The following is a 10678-nucleotide window of genomic DNA, read 5'->3' as shown; positions in this document are numbered from 1 at the left end:
ATTCCATTTCAACACATTTTAATGGATATAGGATGACGGCGATCCGATAGACTTGTGTCGTCTTTTCCGTGAAACGAAAGTGCTTTCGTAAATGCATGCATTGTTTAGGTCTTTGTGCCGCCGACCAATCAATAGGCGTAATACTATAAACCGATTAGTTGACTCCAGTTGAGCTGCCGGGGTTACCAAAACTATTTAAGAATGAATAATTTGTATAAAAGAAAGTTGTGTTGATGTCCGTTTGCCGCCCCGCCAACATAATTAAATCATTGGACTGAAAATACCAGACGATATTGCGATCGACATAATCCGACAAACGTTATCCGTTCCAATTTCAAATGACGACAGAGTTTTAACGGCGCTGACAATACACGCCCGACATTTTATGTTAGGCCTTTGTCTGCAGTTACAAAGAGGGACAAGAATCAACAAAGTGCTCGGCGCATGAAATAATAATTTACTTCATAAAAACAGACGTCAGCTTAATATTCGAGAGTTCTTTTTTATTCTTCTTCTGCTTCTGAGCTACTGGTTTTTTATTCAAGACACCAGATTACGCCGCTTGTGTGGGATTGACAAAAAAAAAATATATACTTATATATGAAGAAAAAAACACCTTTGTTGCTATAAGACATCGTCTGCGAGTTAAGCTGGATCGTTCAATTGGGATACCTTTGCAGCCGCTTTTATAACTTTGTCACAATATTTCTATGGCATTTCTGACTCCGAATACATTCAAATAATATGCCAACAACGCCATAAAACAAAAACAAAAAAACAAAAAGACAAACTAAGTACTATTGCACAACAAATTGTGTGTCCATGTGCAAAGGTCGATTGTCTCAAACCAATCGATCGAATATTGCTGAGATAACTGAATTATTACATATACAACTGTTTGTCCAGACTGATTGACTGACCAACTGACGGACTGATTGACTGACTGAGTGTATGATTGGCAACTGCAGTGTTTACCTTATACGATGTGACTGCACTCTAAAAGGGAGTTTTCAAAATTCCACCCGCAAAAGACACATATGTAAGTGTATAAGATTGTAAATATACTAAGGTATGCATGCACATGTATGCATATATGTCACATATGTATACATTTCTTAGTCATTTCTTAGTCACACGCAGATCAAACTTATTTGAAGCAGCGCTGCTGCTTAAAAAACTTAAAACTTATTTTTCCTTATTGCTGTTCTACTCGATTCTCATAAATTCAAGAAGGCCTTACAGAATTTCGGGCTTTAATTGTGTTAGATAGAAAAGTGGTGTTGGAAATATAATGAAGTTGGAATTAGGTCAGCCTTACTCTCACTTTAATCTCTCTTAAACACTCTCAGTTTCTCCCCTCTGTATTTCTCTCTCTCTCCTGTTTTTCTTTTTCACGCTTTTACTCTCTTTCGCTCTCTCTCTCTCTTTTGTACTTCTCTCTCCCTATATTGTAGTCTCTTGCTCTTGCACTCTCTCGCTCTTGCACTCCATTTCGCTCATGTACTCCCTCTCTCTCTCAACCTCTCTCCCGCTCTCTCTCTCTCTCTCTCTCTCTCTCTCACACACTCTTTTGCACTCTCTCTCGCTCTCTCTTGCTTTTCCGCTGTCTCTCTCTCAAGCTACTTGTCTTTCTGCCTCTCTCTCAGCTATTTTGTTGTAAACAACAAACGTAATCAAGTTATATACATTTATTTGGCCAATACAAAATGTTCAAAATTTAAGCCCAGATTTTCAATTTAAGCTATTATCTTTTAAGAGACACACTGTATAATAATTATTATGATAATTTTGTGAATTGCATTTCTGTTCTGATGTGTGTTAAATTGCTGATTAAATATAGGTGGACTGAACTTGGTAAACAAATATGACGATAATGACATGTTATTAATACAGCCAAGGAAGGGATGTCAGACAATGCTGGGACCGTTACAGAAATGATTTCTCAGTCGAGTTCAAAAGAGTATGTTGCGCAAAAAAATGCAAAGTTCAACTTCCGCGTTTAGCCAAGTGGAACGAATTGCAAGTGGAAGGTTTGCTTCATTTTCAGGTCTTGCCAAACTTTTATTAAGTGTCTGACAGTCAAACAGAAAAGCACATGTTGGCGCTGGGGTCTCATCAGAGACCTAGTTGCCAGCATTTTGCGCTTATAATAATACACCGAAAATGTACTGTGATAATATTAAAAAGAAATATTATCTTAAAATAAACTATCTTAAGATAAAATAGGCCCCATTAAAGTCTTTGCTTGACGATTAAGTCAGTATTAAGAAAGCACTTGCAGATATAGACATAAATAATACACTCTGACAAGATCGTGTTGATGCATCCTTTCAACAAAATTACGCATCGCACATACTTACTTATTACATACACATTTTGACACGTGGGGCACGTTATTCGGAACACATCAGCGGTCGGCCTTTGATTTAAATTGTGTTTATGCAGCAAATTAAAAGATCAAAAGATATTCAACTGCATGAGTAGGTACTCGCTGTAAAGATGAGGGCGAACTATAAAATAAAATATTAATATTTGCATGAAGTAATGTTCGAGTATACTCATGAAGGCTACGATGATTATTGCATCCGTGTTGCGATTGACAAATGGGGCAGATGATTGAGATGGCAGCGCACAGGGAAACGGGATCCAAGCTATGTTGAGTAAAGAAATACTTCCGGCTAAGTTCCTCAAGATCCCAAACTCCACTCTATATCTATCAAGCATTCAATATTACGAAAATATTATTTATTGAAAATTGAACCAAAACCCGGCTCACAAGTGTACTAAGCCAAGTTCACGAATTGAAGCTCAAACAGAGGAATTGATTTGAATCGAGAAACGAATCAGCTGAAACTATCAAACAGAAGATCCTTTGCAACCACTAGAAGAGGTAGCTTAAGGAAGTGGATTTCAAATTTAGGCCTAACCTCTGAGACTATATAATTGGTCGAAATGCAATGTGGAAGTACTGCAACAATATGTACAAGAGCTGGCCAACAGAGTCTGGCCAAATCGTGGCCGTGGTAAGTGGAGTGCATCAGATCGTCTTGAACAACAACTTGAACATGTGAATCAATAAGCCATTCACATGTGGGTGAAGCGTTTGTTGTCGGGAGGGTGCCCACACTCGCACCTCTCTACTTACGTGAGTACCTGGGTGTGTGTGAGTGTGTGTGTGTGTGTGTGCACAACACGCTGGCAGCAATGCAACGGCAAGCGCGATCTCAGTTGCCAGATAAGACACTTGGGATGTTTCTTATTGCATGTCGTGATTGTGTCAGTTTGTGTGTTCCCACTGGCAGCACTTGAAATGAAACAAAAACAACAACAACACCAAAGGCAACAGCAACAAAATTAAGCAGCAACCAATCATTGTTAAATATAATGCTTGCCCGTTTGTTTAAATTGAAAAGTTTTAAATTATCGAGGCACCGAATCAAAAAAAACCAAAAACAAAACAAAAATCATTCCAATTAAATGTGTATGCATTTCTGCACAGCACTGTGCCAAAATGGACTCAGCCCGTGATATTCTCTTATTTATATCCATCCATCCAGCCATGTGTTGCAATTCGTGTATTTCGCCTTAAATGTGCAATTTATTTGATGAGCTGCATATGTGCCTTGAATAGCTAAAAAATGTTCGAACAACACATTTTATGCATTTCATTTAACATATTTAGAAATCCTAAATCAATATGATGATGTTGTTGATGCTGATGTTTTAGACATTGGCCAAACAGCGTAAATACATTTTCACGCAACATGCAGCATAATTAGTGGTACATGCCGCTATATACATAGTATGGTATATATGTTGATTCCACCTAGGGATTCGGGATTGTTGACAGTGATCGCGCCACATGAGATGACGATATAGACAGAGAGTCGGCATCGTTAAGTGGCTGCTTACCCATATCATCGCGTTGTCTGTCAGTATACTATGCAGAGGTGTGCGTCAGATGCTTAATTTAAATTACCGGAGGGGCGGGACGCGAGATGCCTGCGAGCCCGAGCCCGAGCCAGATCCGATCAGAGTCGAGGCGAGGCGAGTCGAGGCGAGCAGCAGCTCAGCATGAGTAGCTGCGATTTGACACCTCGACTGACAGCTGAAATTGTGGAAAATTATTGAGCGCATTGGAACCCAAGAGGGCGCCCATTAGATGAAAAAAACAGAACGTCTTTATTTTCAAGCGTATTTGGAAGTTGTGAACAAGGGGAATCGCGTCCAGACCCACTAATTTATTCCACATCAAATTGCTGTATAATTAAAATCATGATACAAACTGCACTTGGTGCAGTTTTTTTTTACGACTTCACAAACAAATAATCATATATTTTGTAACCGAATCTGGCCATCATTTTCATTGTGAGTTGATTGTCTTCTATTGAATTCTCTCCGAGACAATAATGGAATTTATGTCCATAATAAACAACGACTATCTATGTATTTATATCATCTGCTTAGGTTAGCTAAAAGCTATTGCCTACTATTTGGTCTCTAATGAGTCATTAGTTAATTAAATACAAACAACAATGAATCTTCAAGAATATTCTGTTGTGTTATCAACAGCAGACTTTGCCAACAGCTTCATGAATTGCAAACTTTAACAGGTTGAGAATTACTAGCGCCAAACAACGAAAAGAGCTAAGCGAGACAGCCAGAGTCCCTTAAGTGCACTTTTTATACATAAATAGGGTTCAATTTTAAGTTCTTAAATGTATTTTAAAGAAGTTACTTCAAAAATGTGAAGCCTCACACAAATCAAGCTGTCTCTTGAGCGTGACTAGCTGACTAAAAAGCCATCTAACATACTTTCAAAGAGAATTTGATGTCACGGGATATTCGGTTGGGCTTTAAATTTGAACTATAGTGCGGCAACAGCTCCATTTAAGGGCACCCGGTACAATATGTTAACAATGATGAATTCAGAGCCATGTCTTTTGTCGCCGAAAACATTTACCGCAACGAAATGAACATAAAACTGTCATATTTTCTGATGACTTTATATTTATGAAGGCCAAAAATGTTGATCATAAAAAAGAAAAGGAAAAGGGAAACCAGTTGTTTTTGTGTTTTCGAATTATTATTATGAATTCATATGCGCTGGACCTAAGGACTCTGGCCAGGAATGAACATCGACTGTCAGAACACACAGGCCGTACGTGCTTTACATTTTAAACGATGGCCAGTCGTCCGCACTAATTGATCGCTTCCGACCGTGGAACCTTCGGGGACGATTGTCAAACTGGACCAAATGAAATGTAATGATGTCCCTTGTCAGGGAACTAGATTATTTCCTTTTGCCGGAGATTCTTATTCGACATTTGTCAACGATTATTGTGATAATATACATGAGCAACATTTTTTTTTTCTCCTTCGGTCATGTGTGTATTTTATTAACTTTGTATTTCACAATCAATGTGCTACAATTAGTTCCATTTGGCCATAAGCGGACTCTTTATGAGAAGCAACTCAAGCACTTGAGACGAGCTGAAGAAGAAATTGTTCATGTTGTCCAATTAATTATAACAACAATATTAACTAACTATTGGTGTATTTCACATTAATTCTATTTAGACTCCTCACAGTCCGACCACTTAATTATGGTACTTAAAAATTTCAAACATAATTGCCCACTTAGTCTGCACTTCATTTGTTTAGGCCAAGTTGACTTTGCCAAATCTTTGTCGTGGTCGAAAGCGCATGTACCCAAATATTGACAAGGCCTTCAGCCATATTTGATCAAATGGAGCATTGTTTATGCATAAGTACTGTGTCTATTACTCAAGTCGCAAATTTAATGGCTCTCTCTCTTTAAGACTCTTGCATCGCTTGTTTCTTCTTTAAAATATACCTATTTATTTATTTGTTTATTTATAAATGGTTTAAAAACAAACTCATACAAAGACTAGACAAGACACCTGCGAAATTTGCACGCAAAACGATTGAGTGAAATATTTTGTATATATGTACGCATGTACGCATGTACGTATGTATGTACGTATGTGTATGCATGCATGTACGTATGTATGTAAGTATTTGTATATGCATGTATGTCTGCATGTTTATGGTAACAAAAGCAAAGCAAGTTTAATAATTTGATAACTGCGCTGAAATACTTATTGCTAACGCCCTACTCTGCGATTCTCATAATTTCAAGTAAGCCCAGGGGGTTTTCATGATTTTCTTCTAGTGTCATGTGTATTATTGAATTGTGTTGTTAGTTTTGTTCAATTTTTTGTTTATGTATGTATGTATGTATGTATATATTTATGTATGCATATATATATGTATGTATATATGTATGAATGCATGTATGTATGTTTGTATGTATGTTTGTATGTATGCATGCATACATGCATGTATAAATGTTTGTATGTATGTATGTCTGAAAGTGTGTGTGTGTGTGTTGTTTTGTGTGTGAACTTAAGAAGATCTGCCTCCCTCCCTCCTGCTTACAAATTTCAATCAATAATTATAAATTATAAGCCGCAACGAGTCTACTCTCAGTAATTTGTATCGCTTTATTCATTTGCAATAATTTGTTAGTAATTTATTATTTACTTGATTAAGTTAAGCAGGTGCATAATCAAGTGCATACAATGTATAACGCAGGGAATAGCTGACATATTTCGCTGACTAGATAATATTGCTGGTGGTATCAAAATTGCTGGGACAGCGGCTATATGCCGGGGCCAACCACGTGTCCGCTTACAGTTCAGTCTGGTCAGATCCGATTTCCTGTTGTATGCCGATGTCGCCGCAATCCGAGTCTGTTGACTATTGGCGATTGTTCGCTGTTGTTTAACACCGAATTCCGGAACATATTCCTGGAATTTGTTTTTCCCAAGCTTTTATTTTCAGCGAGCTACTGACACCCGAGTTATAAAAGTTGCGCTGCAGACAATCCAAGTCTAATTCCATATATTTGATATATTTTCCATATTTTTAACCACAGGTTTTATTTTTTTGTAAATTTTTTACTTGTTGTCATTTGTTCACTTTGAGAAATGTTCATTTGTTGCAAGCCTGTGATTCGAACCCGCTTCCTGCTTAATGACTGGCTTACTTAGAAAATCTATCGATTATTTTTCCTTATACAAGCCGATTTTAATCCGATTCGGGTTGCCTCTATTCTACGCTTGGACTCACTTTCGTGTTGTACATTTTTCATTTTGCACACTTTTGGTGTTAAATTTATAAAATATCTATCAATACATAAAAGACTTAAAATGTGTCCCTTTTTCTTTGTGTATTACCGATTGTATACATTCAGTTAGCACGTGTTGCTGATATAATAAATTATGTTTTCTAACTTTATGCTTTTAATGCTGTTATACATCGATTTCTATAGCGAAAGTGGCAAACTTACCCTGCGCTACGCCCACATATTGCCAGGAATAGAGGGAGAGGTGTCTATTCATGATTTCAAAATATATGAAACGCATTCATACAATTTCACACACACGCACACTCCCACACACACAGGCATAGGTGAGCGTGTACAGATGTGTAAAGGATTGTTAGGACGGTTGTCGTTTCGCTTCTGGGGAAATGTTAAAATAGAAACAATCTGCTACAAATGTGTAAAGTGTTTTGCCAACCGCCGCTCACAGCCACCATCAATAAAATCATAACACGCCTCCCCCTCCCACGCAAAGCCCTTCACCCACCCCCCTTAACCCCACTAAAAGTGTTTCAAATATTGTTGGCCAAAAGCAAAAAGTGCGGCGCCAATTGGGACAAGGTTGGAGGCTTAAAAAGCGCAAAAAGCCTTTTGAAAATAAATAGCTTCGAAATCAGAAATCTGAAATGATTATTGACGCTTTTTATGTTTTAATAATGTGTCGACAATATTTATATATTAAGGGTTAAATGCGCCACCCACGTCACAAACACTCGTCGCATTTAATACAATAAAACTTTCAAATACGTTTTAAAACGACGCCGGCTGTTCCAAATTTATAGCATTTTTCCTTTGGCAACAGCCGTTTATTGCTTAAGAAATGGAAATGTACTTATGCATGAATATCTTTACCGGGAGTAAGAAAAGGTTAGACTAGCAGATACCACGTAGCTGAAGCGACAGCTCGATACACTTCTTACATTTGTGCATTTTATATGATATTCAATTTGATTTCAGTTTGGAATCTGTTTTGTCCAAAGTACGACTAGCAGATACCTCGTAGCTCGTAGCCACATTTCGATACGTATTTTCTATACGGAATAACTTATAAGTACATCAAGATTTTTAATATGAATTATATATGATTGTTTCTTGATGCTGCTCCGGAAAAAAAGAGTTAGTCTTTTCTCTCTGTGAGATGTGCACCCATATACCCCATTCTAAACCATTTATGCAGCTACAGGATACAGAAAAAAGTTCTTTAATTTTCAGTTGACATATTTCAAGGCAAAAGCAACCCCAAGAACTGTGTCTGGAAAATTCTAATAGACTTTGATTGCCACAATTAATATGTAAGCTAGATAAATGTATATAGGTAAAAGTGTGCCTTGTATAGAATAATTAAATAATTAATACGATATGCGGAATAAGATGTTAATAAGTAGTAAGCAGGTATATTCCGACTTAACATTAATTTGAAAAATTATATAAAATTTTAAGAGCTGTAATAACATTTATACACAAGCAATTCGAATGGCGGGGAATACTTGGCATTATGATATGTGACATATTAGGCAAAGGAAATAAATACATTTATCATTACTTGGCAGGAACCAAGACAGACCACCCGTCGCCATTAGAGAGTAAGAGCACATCCTGTAGTTTCTGGTGATGCGTTTGCTGTTTGCAGCTACCGCTGTGGTCCTGAACACAAACTCTTGTTTTCCTGTCGAAATTGCCACAATATCCTTTATGTCCATCGATATGGCAGACAACACACAGAGCGCTTATTGTTGTTGGTTTTTGTTGTATAAATCCCCATACTGGCAGCCCAGTGTGCCCGCCAAACTGTATTAAAACGAATACAAGAATAATACCCAAGTCATTTATCACTTGGCATATTGTCCGGCACTGCGATTGGCGTACTACGCTGAACCCATTTCCCGCTTCAGTGGCACATCTCCTTCTCCTGTTCAGCTGGGCGGCAGTCACATGCGTTTCGCACTATAATAATAAATAAATATCGAGCTACCCGGCACGAGCAATGGTCTTCGATTGAATAGGATGACCTTTTTGCTGTCATTTAATTTCGAGCATTGTCTATGCGCTTTGGGAACGGAAACCCCTAATCTAGCCATGATGTTATTTGAAGTGCTATCATTCCATCGGATGAGCTATTGGAGGGATGGAAATGGAATTGGAATTGGAATAGAAATTGAGCGGTGGCGAAATATTGTTCGAGGTGTTCTTTTTCTTTTTTCTTCTGCATTGTCCTTTAGTTCTTTTGCCTGCTCGTATGAAAGAAGTCAAAATATTTACGGTCAGCATTTATCTTCATTTAAGATTCGCCTGCCCGGAAAACCCAAGCTAAGCATATTTCTATGCCGCCTGGCCCAACAATTCGATAAAATGACAAGTAATTATTTAGCTATAATCATTTTTTTCTTTTATTTATTTATTTATTTATTGATGGCTCTGGCGACCTTTCCATATTTCAATATTTATTTGTTGGCTGGCTCGAGGTCCGAGTTTGTTAAAACAAACAATGAAAAACAATTTTATTCAATTCTCTTCCGATATATTTCGGTTGCACATCGGCAAACCGTCTTCAGGGCACTAACACCAAGATACAAAAAACAATTAACAATTATAATACAATAAATTAAACATTATTTCGAACATTTTACATACATTATTTTACACGTCTGCGCTTTTTGACGTGGAGATTGTTACTGAGGTTGTTTGACTGTTTAAGAGGTGTCTGTACAAGTGAGCGCAATTTTCTGTGTCTGTCTTGTAGTTTAGTCGTTTGTAGGTTGGTGTGTTAATTATGTGTAGCATTTCCAATGTGTGTCGCTTGTTATAGTGTTGTTCTTGTTGTAAGATTGTTGTTTCATCAAAATTTGGTGTGTGGTTGCTTCTTATACAATGGGTCATAAGTGCTGTTTTCTGTATATTATTTTGATGTCTTAGTTTGAAGTCCGATTTATGTTGACTAATCCTTGTTTTTAGCTTCGATTTTGTTGTACCTATGTAGACACTATTGCACTTGTTGTTGTTATCCCCGCCACATGGTATTTGGTAAACGACGTTGCTTTTTTCGATCATCGGGATTTTCGACTTTATCTTGTTGAAGAATTTTTGTAATGTATTCGTCGGTTTGTGTGCTACTTTTATATCTTGTTTGTTATAACAGTCTGAGTTTGTGAGGCGTTCTGATAGTCGTGGTACATATATTAGTGATTTGTATATTTTAGCAGGTTCTGTTGGCTTTTTTCTTTCGATTTGTCGTCTTTTTAATAATGTTTTGATTATATTTGGGGGGAAGTCATTTTTGGTCAAAAGTTCTTTGATTTCATGTTCAATTTCTTTGTGGTATATTGTGTCCGATATTTTCATCATTCTATTCATACAGCCTAGTGCTGTATTGATTATCATACTCTTTGGGTGGTTTGAATTGAAGTTGAGTATTCGTCCGGAGGCTATGGGTTTCCTATACCACTTTATTTTGAGTGTGTTGTCCATTCTGCTTACAATAGAGTCTAAAAA

The sequence above is a fragment of the Drosophila virilis genome, chromosome 3 (assembly GCF_030788295.1).
Source record: "Drosophila virilis strain 15010-1051.87 chromosome 3, Dvir_AGI_RSII-ME, whole genome shotgun sequence".
Classification (NCBI taxonomy): domain Eukaryota; kingdom Metazoa; phylum Arthropoda; class Insecta; order Diptera; family Drosophilidae; genus Drosophila; species Drosophila virilis.
This window is presented reverse-complemented; position numbering follows the sequence as displayed.